The 13,796-nt window shown below is 39.2% G+C and overlaps 1 pseudogene; it reads left to right on the forward strand.

Moving 5' to 3' along the window:
- Positions 1 to 13,796, forward strand: part of LOC131423150 (hepatoma-derived growth factor-related protein 3-like) — a 37,294-nt pseudogene that overhangs the window by 18,068 nt on the left and 5,430 nt on the right.

Consider the following 13,796-nt stretch of genomic DNA (forward strand, 5'->3'; position numbering starts at 1 on the left):
AAACATCGGTGGCATGTCTGTCAGGATTTTTCTTTCCAAGGATGTAGGACCCATAACATGTAAGAATCGGTAGCCATAAACAGTTTCCTGAAGAAATTTGATGACGATAACTGTGGCACTACAGCATTATAATGGAAGCAGGATCTGGATTAAGCAATTTTCCTAGAAACAAACGAATAAGAATCCTTCACAGCTGAGTGGCCCTCCAGAGTCCCCAGAGGCTCTTCATGTTCTTCCCCTCCCTGGTTTGCTGTTCAAGCTGTGAGGCAGGTGGGCAGATGTGAGGATCCATACCCACATCATTAAAAATAGCAGGCCTAGCTGTGCATCATGTGAGAGTGCCCTTGTTTAGGAAGTCTGATCCCGCCTTCTTGTCCGCATGGGCACCTCTGTCTGCAAGTAGGACAGGTACTGACTAAATCCATGCTAAAAGCTACTCTGTAAACAGGCACCTCAGTGTGACCCAGCATGTGGCTCTAACTCCCCAGTACTGAGACAGACAGCAGGGACTAGACAAGTTGCCGAAGTTTCTTCTCATTGCAGCACTGTCAATTTTAAATTTTATCTTTTCTAGTAGGCTTATGGTAGTATCTTATTGTGGTTTCAATTCTTTGTGTTTCTGTGATTTCTAATAAGGTTGAGAATACTTATTCATTTATTTAGAGGCTCTTTATCTTTTTTCTGTGAAATAACTTTTCCTGTCCCTTGAGCATTTATCTATTTGGTTGTCTGTTGTTTTTTTTTTCCTCATTAATTTGTAGAACCACATATTCTGCATATAATCTCTTTATTGGCTACGTACTTTGCCTATTTATTTTCCTCTTTTGTGGCTTGCCATTACCCCCTCTTAATGGTGTTTTTTGTTTTGTTTTTGGTACCAGGGATGAACTCAGGAGCATTTAACTACTGAGCCACATTTTGTATTTTATTTAGAGACAGGGTCTCACTGAATTGCTTAGCGCCTTGCCAAGTTACTGAGGCTGGCTTTGAACTTGTGATCCTTCTGCCTCAGCCTCCCAAGCCACTGGGATTACAGATGTGTGCCACCGTGCCTGGCTTAATGGTGTTTTTGATGAATGAAAGGTCTTGATTTTAATCCATCTAATGCTTTTATTTTTTTTTTCAGAGTAGAAATTAGAAGTTTATTAAAGGACAGCAGAAAAGACTTCTCCCGGAGGAAGAAGGGGACCCAAGAGGTGGAATCCGTGGAAGGGATGTTGTCTCCCCTTTTTATAGTTCTTTCAGTGATGGAATGTAGGTGGGAAGGACCGAGGGGTGGGACACAGGTGGGCCAAAGAAGTAATCTGGTCAGGAAGGACTTCTGAGTCAGCACCTTTTTGCTGGGGGCTGTTCATTAACATTTCTTTGAGGTGGACTTTGGCCTAGGGCCTTTTCGGGACTTCCATGAGTTGTCCTGTGTTTTCCCTGAGTCATTCTCCGCATGGTCTCCATTTTAGATTTCACTCAATATTAGACCCGGATTTATCTAACTACACTGACTACCTAACTTTAAATCTGGCTTCATTCCCCCCTCTAAGTTGGGAACTCCTTACTGCTGTAAGGAAGGGGGGCGAAGAAGATCTTTCTGGCTTCTTCAGGCTGAAAAGGGACAGTGTGGGGCAAGCAGTTTGGAGTCCCCCTTTAAAAATCGGGTCTATCGAGTGGTCCATGATAGAAGTCTGATTGAGAAGTAATAGGCTGGAGGGCCATTTGAGTGATGGACGGTCTATAAGAGAAACAAGAATTCATTAGTACTGGAACCATATTGATGCAGCAATAAACGCCATAGCACAGGAATATGCCAATGAGTATGATGGCAAAGACAAAGACTAACAATGTTTTCCACCAGGAAGTACCAAGAACTAGGAGATAAGATATTGTTTCCATGACAAAGTTGCTGAGGACATGGCTTCTATCTGAGCATGTAAATCTTTAAGGATATTTGTCACATTGCCAGAAATGTCAGGGATGTAAACACAACATTTAACGTTTAGGGTTACAGATGTCCTTTCCCTTAAGATATAGTTTAATAATTTAATGTCATCTGATCTTGCAAAATCCTTTTACTAGTATGACCTCTGTGTCTAATAGAGAAATCTTTAATTCTGTTACTTAGGGCTGGATAACCATACTTGCAAACACTAAGCCTACCTGTGTAGGTTAGAAATAAAGGCCTTAAACTAAAAACTACTCTGGCAGTTCCTTTTGATAGTTATCAGGCATTCCTGTCTGAGAATCTCTTTTGCAGCCTCCAGTTTACTTATTTTTGGAAATTACATTTAACTATTATTATTATTTTAAATGCCCAGGAACAGCTGTGCTTTGGCTTTGACTGTCTTTGCTAAGTGTTTAAGATGAAGCAAGTCGAACTGACTTTTGTTTTTATCTATTGTTAACAGTCAGCTGAGCTTCCCTGGGAGTCCTCGGGGAACTTCATAGCAGCTTCTCAGTTCTGCTAGTGCCATTGCGCTAGGATGGGTCCAGGCCTTGCTTGACCATGTGGCTTCCCTTGGAAGCATCAGGGATGTCTCCCTTTTCTGATGACCCTCCTCTTCACAGCAAATGCACTGATTGGCTTTCTGTCCTCCACTGGTCTCATTAATCTCCCTGCTCAGGAGGTTATGTGGCCTAGAGTTGCAGAGCCCTTTGGAGAAGTCCCCTATTCCCTGATTCAGACTGACTCAGAGGGCAAGAGCCAAATTTTTAATTTTAAAACTTAATCTTAAACATCCAGCAAATAAGTTAACAGCCTTATATTAAGAGCACTGGGCTTTAATGTCTATCTCTCTATCCTGTAGGTGATAACTCCTTATCTTATGTTGACCCAGGTTGTGTTCTTAAAGCAGTACCTCTTTAAAACATTAACAGGCAATCCTTAAACCATCTATAAGCAAACTACAAAATAAAATTATCAAGAGTAAAAACATATTTAGTTCATGTAATAGCTACATTGAATTTTGGTAGAGTTATACATTATAATCCCTTGTTTGAGATCCTGGTAATCGTGACAAAAACCAACTTTTGGACACAACTTTAAATGTACTGAAATCTGGCCTACTTCTTCCATAGTTACTTTCACATGTAGTGAGATGGGACAGAGCCTTATCTCAAGTAAGGCAGGGCTCATCATAAATCTTAAGTACTGTAGTTCTGAAACTGATCTTTGCTTTTTAAACATCATTTTACAAAGCCTACATAAATTGTTGCTCAAGTTCACATGAATATTAGGTAACACAATATAATATCACACCTAAAACATGAATTAAAGAAAAGCTGAAAGCTTTTAACCTTTTGTAGAAAAGTAGTAATGTACTTTTGTGTTTTGCAATAAAACCTTCACACAGATTAGGCTCTCATTAACTTAAAAATACATTTAAATTGTATCTCAGTGTAAAAAGTAACATAGAACTTTACATAACTTATGGATAACAAGTCCAGTTATAGAACACAAATGATATAAATAAATCAACATGTTTTTCTTTTTAAATCTAAAATTACCATATAATTTTAGAACACCAGCTTGATATAATGCTCTTTCTAAAGCTTCTACCTTACAGACTTGTATACCTGGAAGATATGGACACATTAACACCACAATTACATTGATGTTTTTATATTAATCAAGTTTAGCTTTTTAAAGAAATAACATGGCACAATTCTCTAAAAACAGTACTTGTTTAACCAGCTGTTTAATTTCTTTAAGATTACTTGCTCAAAAACTTACACTTATAAGCAACTTACACAGACCTTTTTTATATCATTTACTTAAACCCTCTTAATTACTTAATCATATAGACTCTTATCCAGAAACACATTTTCCCTCTATTAAATCCATACCTAGAACCTTCTAATTTTTCTTTTTCATCTGTTAACCTCCTTCTGTTCACATTTTGAAACAATATTTGTAAATTTTATAGACATATTTTTTCATCTATTTACCAAATTTAAATTGAGCCATTTGAATCACGTGAATCAAAGATATTTGGATCCATTTTTAAAAAATTTTTCATGAGCGCTCCTCATCTGTCAATTGTCATATCCCTGCATGATATATGGACATACACACAGACATACCGACATACAACACGTAACACAAGTGTAACACAACACAATAGTAAAGGCCTTGTAGCTTTTTCAGGTGAAATCTCATTGCAATGTTTAAAAAAAAAAAACTCCAGTTGATCAAAAATAGAACTTATCAGAAAAACATTAACTTGTCTGTAGGATCAAAATCATGAACTCAAAAAAAATACAGAATCTAAGAAAAAGCAAAAGTCCTAGAAAAAATTGACCGGCCAGTAATTAGTAAATGCCATACAATTTACTCTTTGGTTTAATCTAGTTTGAGTTCCCATAAAAAGACACTTTACTCTTTTTTTTTCTTGGGCCTCAGATCTGTCTCATACTGAATGCTCTAGGCTTCTTCTATTTGCATATCAACTTAAGTCCTGGCTGAGGTCTGGAAGGAACTGGGAAAACTGGAATTCTGAGCAGAAACCTCATGCCTAAGGCATTTTAACCATAAGTCACAATTTTCAGGTTTGGATGTTGAAAATTATGATACAAGTTTAAGATACAATTTACAAAATTTCATACCTTTACATTTTCCTACACTAGAAAAACTTGCTCACACAAAACTGAAAATAGGATCTTTCTTGATAATATAAAAGCCACCATCAGAAGAAATTCCTTCAGGATCATTAAGCTACTTCCTTTGTTCTGAAGTGCCTAAAGTAGTATTAAGTTACATTAAATCACCTGAAAAAAAAATCTTAAAAGAGAACCACACTACCATGTATATCCAAAATTAAGCTTTAAAAATTTAAGACTGTTGCTATTCAATGTTATTTCAATAAGCCAGACCAACATTTTTTTCCTAAATCTTACACACTGAGGGGAAAGATACCATATCATAATTTACTATCCTTGCCCAAGTTAATGCACTGGTACACCTAGTGAAAGCTTCTCAGGCTACCCAGTTCAAAATAAAACTAAATGATTGGGAGTTACTTGCCAACTTGGAAGTAGAATTCTTTTAATTTTCTATCCTAAGTATTTAAGTTCTCCAGCATGAATTATCTGAAATCACAAACTAAACAATTACCTAACCCCAACTTTTAACTGCAAGATTATGCAATGCTTCAAACTCATTTAGATACCAGATTGTTACAATAAAAAAATCTTTTAGATACACATTCAGCCAAGATCATCCCCAAGAAACAATCTATAATAACCTTTAAAATAGAGAGACCAGATAAGAGAAAAATCTCTCCAGGTTTTTAACTTCCATTTAATTATGACTCCTATCAGTGGCACCATAGATTTCCCCATGAGTGGACCAGATGTTTTCACAGAGGGGCAACTATAGGTGTAAAATCAAGGGTCTCAGTGTGACTGACTTTACTGCATTCAGTGTCCCTTCTTTTTAAGTGGACAGAGATGGAGCAATCCTTACAGTGCAGGGAAGAATGAGGAAATTCCCCAAAGCGAAAAATGGCTCTGGCAGCTGCTGGGAATCCTCAGTTTCCCTTTTACTTACAGGATTAGCTCCTTTGGATAGATCCAATCCCAGGCAATCTGGCATATCTCTTAACTTTCCAGTAGAGTCAGTTTTTATCTGCCTTAGGTCTTGAAGGGGGAAGGGGGTATGTACTTTGATCGGCCCAAATTTTTCTCTTGATTCTTTTTCCTCAGTGAGTCCCCAAGATTTTTTCTCTTCATGGCAGATATCATAGCTAAGTCTACTTTACACTGTTGGCATAATTTAGGATTTTCCCTTAGAGCAAAGAAAATCTGAACATACAGCACCTCACACCATTTCCTTTTTTGTAAATTTTATCAAACTGTAAAATTGTATTAAACTGATATTTCCCTCTGGTGGCCAGGTTTCTTCATCAGAGAGTTTGTATTGAGGCCAGGCCAAGAAAATGAGGCGCTTTTTCTTGAGCGTCTGATGTTCAAATTTATCCCAATTTTTCAATACGCAGGCTAGTGGTGCACCTGGCGTATTGGAGAGAGAGAAGCTCCCGTCTGAGAAGAAAACAGGACTCAGGCGCCCACGCCGCGCCAGAGAAAACTGTTCTCATTAGGGACGTCTCCCTAAGCTTGAGCTTCCTAAACGGTCCAGAAAACCCGTCTCTCACCTTGCTTTGCCAAGGGGTTTCTCGTCCCCTTTAGCAAAGTGCTAGCGTCTCAGTTTGCCCTGTGCCAGAGACCCTGGGAGGATTCAGACTTAAGGGCATTACTGCTTATCCTCCCGGCCACTAAAAACCCATTGCAAAAGAGAATCGTGTGCTCTTTCATTGCCTTTGCTCTGTAGACTAAAGGAGCCGCCTGTGTGTTAAAGGATATCTACTGGTTGTAAGGTAGCAGATTACCAGAGGAGTTGATTCTAAAAATGCCTCTCTAGCAGCTTAGGGAACACAACACATTTTAAACATTGGGGCAGTAAAACAGACTAGTGAAAGTTACCTATGCATCTTAGGGAACCTGGGCAGATTTTGCTAATTATCCCATGCCTTTCTCTCAGTCCTACAACCTGAATTGCTAACATTTCTGACCTGCGAAGGAAGGGGTGCATCCAGGAGGGAATGGATGCGGGGTTGGGAGTGTTGCATGGCCCATACGGAGGCAAATGTGATTGGGGCTTTCCCTCAGTGCCATTCATCTACCGATCACCCTAGATACCCCTGAGGGCTGTCGGGAGGGGGCTCAAGAGAAAGGAACCTTAGGAATCATCTGAGTGTAGCCCAGACCGGAATTCCGCAGTTGTTCCAAACTCCTTCCTCCACCTCCACGCATCCGAGGCAGATCGGGATTCGGGACACTGTGTACTCACACCAATTGCTCTCCAGGCCCAGACAGAAAAGTTGGAAGCGGCTTTGGCAGAACCCAACATGCCTGCTCTGTATTGAACGGGTGATTGAGAGCTGCCTAGGCCGGGAAACCTCTCACCCGAGTCTTGAAGAGTGGCGGCTGCACTAATTGCGTTTAAGTAGCCGTCGGGTGCCCACCTTACCCTCCAGAAAGAAAGAGAAAGATGCACCTCAAACAGACATGGGGTGCGTGCACTTACCTCGGTGTAGAATCTCAGTATGGGACCTCCAATATGTTACCGCTGTTGACCGGTGATGAGTTCTTGCTTCCCCAATGTTGAAGAATAACACCAAAGAAGCACGCCGAGGCAAGGTCAGAGTAGAAATTAGAAGTTTATTAAAGGACAGCAGAAAAGACTTCTCCCGGAGGAAGAAGGGGACCCAAGAGGTGGAATCCCCATCTAATGCTTTTAAAAGAAAATTTTCCTTTATGATTAGTGCTTTTCATGTTTTTTAAGGATTTTTTTCCTATCCTCAAAAATATTCTAATGAAAATATTCTACGTGCTAGTCTAAAAACTATGATTTATTGTGACCAGCCTAATACAACATGATCAATCTTAGTCAGTTTTCTATTGCTATAGACTGAATAATTTATAAAGAAAATAGGCATATTTAGCTCACAGTCCTGGAAGTCCAAGAGTATGACACTGGCATCTGCTTGGCATGTGCTCCTGCCAATTCAATGACACAGTAGAGGTCAATATATGGTAAGACAGCACAGGCCAACCAGAGGGGGTTCACTTTTATAACAAAACCACTCAGATGATAACTCATCAATTCATGAATTAATTAAACCAGGAAGAGCCCTCATGACTCTATTGCCTCTTCATTGTCCCACCTGGTCCCACCCCTTAGCACCTCACAACGAAAACTGAATTCAACATGAGATTTGATGGAGAAATTGAAACCCTAGTAGATCTCCCCCGAAACTTGGTTTAAATGTCAAGACTGATGACACAGCACACACAATTAGAGGCTATGAAATGTTTTTTTTACTTAAATAACTAGGCCTCCAGAGATAGCAGAGTGTGCCTCCCAAGCTGATCCAAAACAGCTTGAGCAAGCCAGAAAAGGAGACTGGCTCTGTTTTTCTTGTCAATTTGGTGTTGGGGTCAGTGTAATGAATTCTCATGCCTGGGTGAGGGCTTGTATGGTTTGAATCCCCCACCAATGCCAAAAGAGAGAACACCTTGGCTTTCTTATCAGATGGCTTGCCCAGATGTGGAGCACAAGCAAAAGAGAAAAATGAGGGGCTAGGGATGTGGCTCAAGCTTGCCTGGCATGAGCGGGGCACTGGGTTCGATCCTCAGCACCACATAAAAATAAAAAATAAAGATGTTGTGTCCACTGAAAACTAAAAAATAAATATTAAAAAAATTCTCTCTCTCTCTCTCTCTCTCTCTCTCTCTCTCTCTCTCTCTCTCTCTTTCTCTCCCCCTCCTCTCTTTAAAAGAGAGAGAGAGAGAGAAATGAGGCTTTAAAAGCTGTCAATAGCCAAACATCAAAAAACGAGTCAGGCTTTTTATTACATGATTTCACTTTTGTTGTATAAATATACTGCCCATCTCTGGATATCCAGATGACCTAACTGCATTACCTTTGAAGTAAGGTTGAGACACACTCTTGATATTCAATATATATTATGGGGTTTCTAATCAGTGTAACAAATCATGAAAAAGAAGGAAGGATTAAGGATTGTCTATTCTCCCACCAGTATCATGTTGTCAATTTACTGTCACCTCACAATAAGTTTCAAATCTGTTAGATTACTAAGAGCCACAGCCAAGTAATATGATGCATGGCATTTTTGGTTGAACAGTGATGCCAGCAAGCCATTGAGATGATATGATTATGTTAAGATTTGCATTCATGTGGATATTGGACTCCTGCTGTTCACCTCGGCCTGCTACGGGACTCCTGGAGAGTTCCCATTGGTTGGGGAAGTGCGGTAGGAGGGAATTCCGGAGGAGGAGGAGGAGGAGGAGAGAATTCCGGAGGAGGAACTTCCTCTTGGGATCCGGGGAGTACTCCGAGTGGGTCGGTCGGTATGGGGCATTGGCGGCAGTTTCAAAAATAAAGTTTGTTCCTGCTTAAGTGGCTCGTGATTTTGTGCCCAGCCAGACTGCGGCATTAGATGATATCCTTTCTTCTTCAAGATTGTCTTAGTTATTCTTGGTTCTTTACATCTCCATTCACATTTTGAAATCTAATTGCTAATGTTCATCAAAATATGAATAAATAAAAGAATAACAGCGAGATTGAGATTTCATTGAGATAACAGATCAAAGCAGACCCCAGTAGCACAGGCCCTAATTCCAGCAATTTGAGAGTCTGAAGCAGGAGGATTGAAAGTTCAAGGCCAGCCTCAGGAACTTAGACTCTGTCTCAAAGTTTTAAAATGTTTAAAAAGGGATGGGAGCCGGGCTTGATGGCTCACACCTGTAATCCCAGCAGTTCAGGAGGCTGAGGCAAGAGGATCACCACGTTCAACGCTAGCCTCAGCAATTTAACAAGATCCTAAGCAACTTAGCAAGATCATGTATCAAAATAAAAAATAAAAAGGGCAGAGGATGTGGCTCAATGCTTAAGCATCCCTGGGTTCAATCCTGGGTACCAAAAATAATTTAAAATAGAAAAGGATGGAGATGTAGTCAGTGTAAAGTGCCTCTGGGTACAAAATAAAGGAAGGAAGGGAAAGAAATGATGATTAATTTGGGAAAGAAACTTCCAATACATGAACATTGTACATTCTTTAATTTCATTGAGTACTTTGCAAGTTATGCACAGAGCTCTTGTACAATTTTGGTTAGATTATTCTTGGTTGTTGATGATTTTTTGATGATTTGTAAGTCTTATCTTTTTAAGTTTATTCTCTGACAGTATGTTGCAAATATATAGAAATTCAATTGACTTTTATATACTCATCTTCCATCTGGTAATCTTGCAAAATTCACTTATTTATTCTAATAGTTTTTATCTGTAGATTCTTTTGGATTTTCAATATATAACTCAAGCCACCTGTGAATTATGGCAGCTTTATTTCCTCCTTTTCTATCCTTAACCCTTCTTTCTTTTTCATGATTTATTACATTGGCTTGACTCCCAGTTTAATATATATTGAATATTAAAAAATGTTAGCAAGCATAATTGTCTCATCCTTATCTCAGATGTAAAAACTTTTAACATTTCTCCTTTAAATATAGTCATTCCTTAGTATCTATGAGGGGGTTGGTTCCAAGACCCAGTGCAGATACCAAAATCTGATGATGCTCAAGTCCCTTATATAAAATGGCATGGTATTTATGTATAACCTATGCACAATCCTGTATACTTTTAAACATCTCTAAATTACTTATAATACCTGATATAATACAAATTCTATCTAAATAGTTGTTGTATTATATTTTTTTAGAGAATAATGACAAGAAAACCCACCTGTATATATTCAGTACAGACACATTCTTTTTTCAAATATTTTCACACAGTGCTTGGCTGAATTTGAGGATGCAGAAGCCACAGATAGAGACAACTACACATGGTTTACTTAGTTCATATGCCTTATCAGATTCTTTCTGTTCCTTATCTGAGAAAAGTTTTTGTAATGAATAGGTCTTGAATTTTCCAAGTTTTTGTACATTCATTTATATGATCATTTTTCTTCCTAATTATTTTCATGTGAATTGCATTAATTGCTTTTTCAATCTTAAACCTGCCTTATGCTCTTGAAATAAAACCAATCCAGTCTTAATGTGTTGTTTTTATATATCATTGGATTTGACTTAGAAATATTTTGTTTAGGTTTATAACGTCCGTATTCACAAATAAAATCAGCCTTTCTCATACTGTGGTTGTCAGGCTTTGGTACCTTATGACTGTCCCTAAGCTAGAGGCTACCATAGTTCAGTCAGAGTGGATTCCCTCTCTCCGAGGGCTTGTCCATTTCCAGTTCATACTTATTGCCATGGCAGAGCCCCTTAGGATTAAACCAAAAACCACTTTGGTGCTTTCCAGAGCCCCTTCTCCTTGTCAGGCCCCGATTTCCAATTTTTGTTCCCTTTATCCTATGAACATGTCAAATTTTCTGCTTTTTAGCCTGTTAGTTCTTGTCATCAACAATAGTATTATGGGGAAGGACAGCCCCAAATGTCAAGCTCACCTAAGTAAGCTTCCCTTCTCACCCAAGTCTTGGCCCCATAACTGTTCATCACTTTGGTGGTTATGCAATACTTTCAAACAGATTTTTTTTTTAAAAAAATATGTTTTGTCAATCTTCTAGTTGTTCTGAGAAGGTGTGGTCTAAATCAACTTCTTTTATCATTGTGTTGAAAGTTCCCCAAGGTTTACTTTTGAAATACTGTCTTAAACTACAGATGTACAATGGCATATTCAGAAAAAATGGAAAAAATATACACAACTTTTTACCCCACTAATAAACACTGCCATCAGTCTGGGGTATTTCTTCCTGGTCTTTTCTCATGGGTACATTTTTATATGGTTGCATCCATGGTTCTCAAATAAGTTCACATGCTGGGGTTTTTTTGAGGGGGTAGGGGGTGTTTTGTTTTTTTAACCCATAACTTTATTCCAATCAGTATTTTTCACCTACTTACTTCATATTGTAAAAATCACTCCCTCACACCCCCTCCCCCAAAAAACCTTTAAATTCTCTCCCAACCTCTCTCTTTTCTCTCTCTTTCTCTCTCTCTCTCTCTCTCTCTCTCTCTCTCTCTCTCTCTCTCTCTCTCTCTCTCTCTCTCCCTCCCTCATTTTTTTTCAGTTTTCCCAAGAGAAAAAACTACAGCTACTTCTCGTACTCTAGTGAAACAGTAGCCTGTAAAATGAAGCTGATTGATGGGTGGAAAATGGAGTAGCCCTCTCTGCTGGTCCTCTTGATCATGACTCACAGTCTTGGCTAGCCAAGCTGTGCATCCAAGAAACCAGGTATGGGGGAGCAGGAAGGGGAGGTCTGACCAGAATTAACAATACCCCAGCTGTAAGTTCCCCATACTTAACCTATTTCAACTCCTTCCTGACCTTTCCGCTGCTCTCAATCAGAATGGATAATATGTGAGCTGGTTGCTCTTTGTTCTAATCCCTCTTCTGCTTCTGTGTGCACAGTATCCCCACCATGCTCCATTAGCATCCCTGCCAGCAATAGTACAAGTCTCTGCCCAAGCCTGCTAGTTATGAGATGATGTTCTCTCCTCCCTTGTGCTAATGCATTTCTGTCAAGTTGTAACCCCTGGCTTCCTTTCAACATCTGTCTGGCTGGTGGAGCAGATGATTAATGAGTATGTTGTGAACTTGGATCAAAATAAACCTTGTCAAGACATGACAGATGATAGCCCCTCCTCCATCTACCGGGAATGTGCCTGTGCCAAAGATGACCTGATTTTGGCAAGATCTGTTCTTTAGAGAAGCAGCTCTCAACGTTTTTTCTGCCCTGATACATTTGATAAATGATATTCAAAAGCTCAGTGTACTTCAGTGCACAATTTCCAACTTACATGTTGTAATTTGAACTCTTTCATAGAGCAAATCATGTGTGGAACGCAAGTGAGTAAAAGTGGCATATTATAAATTTAAGTTGTCTTTATTTTTCATCAGATAAAACATTTAAAGATTTTGGCATGATGTTATTTAGTAGCAAATCACCAAAGCTGAACAGCTTCCCGAATTTCTGATTTGGTGTTTGTCATCAATTTTGAAGAACGCTTGGCCACTATCTTTTCTAATATTTCTTTTGTCCCATTGTCTCTCTCCTCTGCTTCTAGGAGGCCAATGGCTTATATGTTATGTCACAGCTCTTGGATGCTCTATTCTGGTTTTGTTATGTTTTTTTTTTCACTTTTATCTTTGGATGATTTTTATCAAACTATCTTCAGGTTCACTGACTCATTCCTTCCCTGTGTCAAGAGTACTGATGAACCTGACAAAAGTAAACAAAAGTTACTATGTTTTCTACTTCCAGAATTTCCATTTGGTTCTTTCTTCCAGTTCCCATTTTCTGTTGAGATTGCCCATCTGATCAGGAAGGTTGCTTCATAATACTATGTTGTTGAAAGAAGAAAATCTATTATAAGACTGCAGAGACTGAGCTAGGTTGTTTGCATGCCTGGAAATGGTTACCCTTTTTTTTCTGCTGGGCCGTTAGTGTGGGAGACCGATCCAGCCTCGTCAGGAACTGAGCCATGTTTGGGTTTTGTTCTTATTCTATTACTGTCGGTGCACTATAGACTCCAGCTCTCTCTAACATTGTCTTGTATTTACGTTTGAGGCTAGTTTGCCAGAGGTTTTCTCAGTATCTGTTCTACTCTTGGTTTACATGTTCTCCTTGGCCTGTTGAAATGTCTTTATGTTCTTCATGACCATTCAGCAGTAGATTGCTGTTTTTATTTATTGCTTATTAGCCTGGCTGGTAGTGGTGATGGTTATGGTAAAGGGGGTGTTCTCTGCTTTTCTGATTCATTATTAGTTTTAGACCAACACTGTGACCTTGGGTCTCAGGAGTAGAGCCTTTCCATGATCCTACCCCACCGTCAGATGGAAGACTTCTAATTGTCTGGGGCTTACAAGGATAGAAGTGTTTTGTTGTTGTTATTGGGTTTTTTTCCCTTTCTCTGACTGCAATGGGTCTTCACCAATTCATAATTTAATGTCTCATGTTAGGATTTACTGACCTTTAACTCAGCAACTTAAGGATTTGTTCCCACAGGGAAGATAGGGAGAGGATCAGAGAAGGGCTTGGTGTTTTTCTCCAAGCCTATTCCACAAGGGAGACAGACTTCTCAAGATTCGCCCACTGCTCACAGGACTTCTTATGAACATACAGTAGAGCATTAAAGTCTGTGGAAAAGAGCCTGGAAGTGAGTCTGAATTCCCTGTGGAGTATTGGGTCCCAATTTTCTGTACTCTCATG

This window comes from Marmota monax, unplaced genomic scaffold (assembly GCF_021218885.2).
Source record: "Marmota monax isolate L192 unplaced genomic scaffold, Marmota_monax_Labrador192_F-V1.1 WCK01_AAM20220418_F8-fsc00069, whole genome shotgun sequence".
In the NCBI taxonomy this organism is placed as follows: domain Eukaryota; kingdom Metazoa; phylum Chordata; class Mammalia; order Rodentia; family Sciuridae; genus Marmota; species Marmota monax.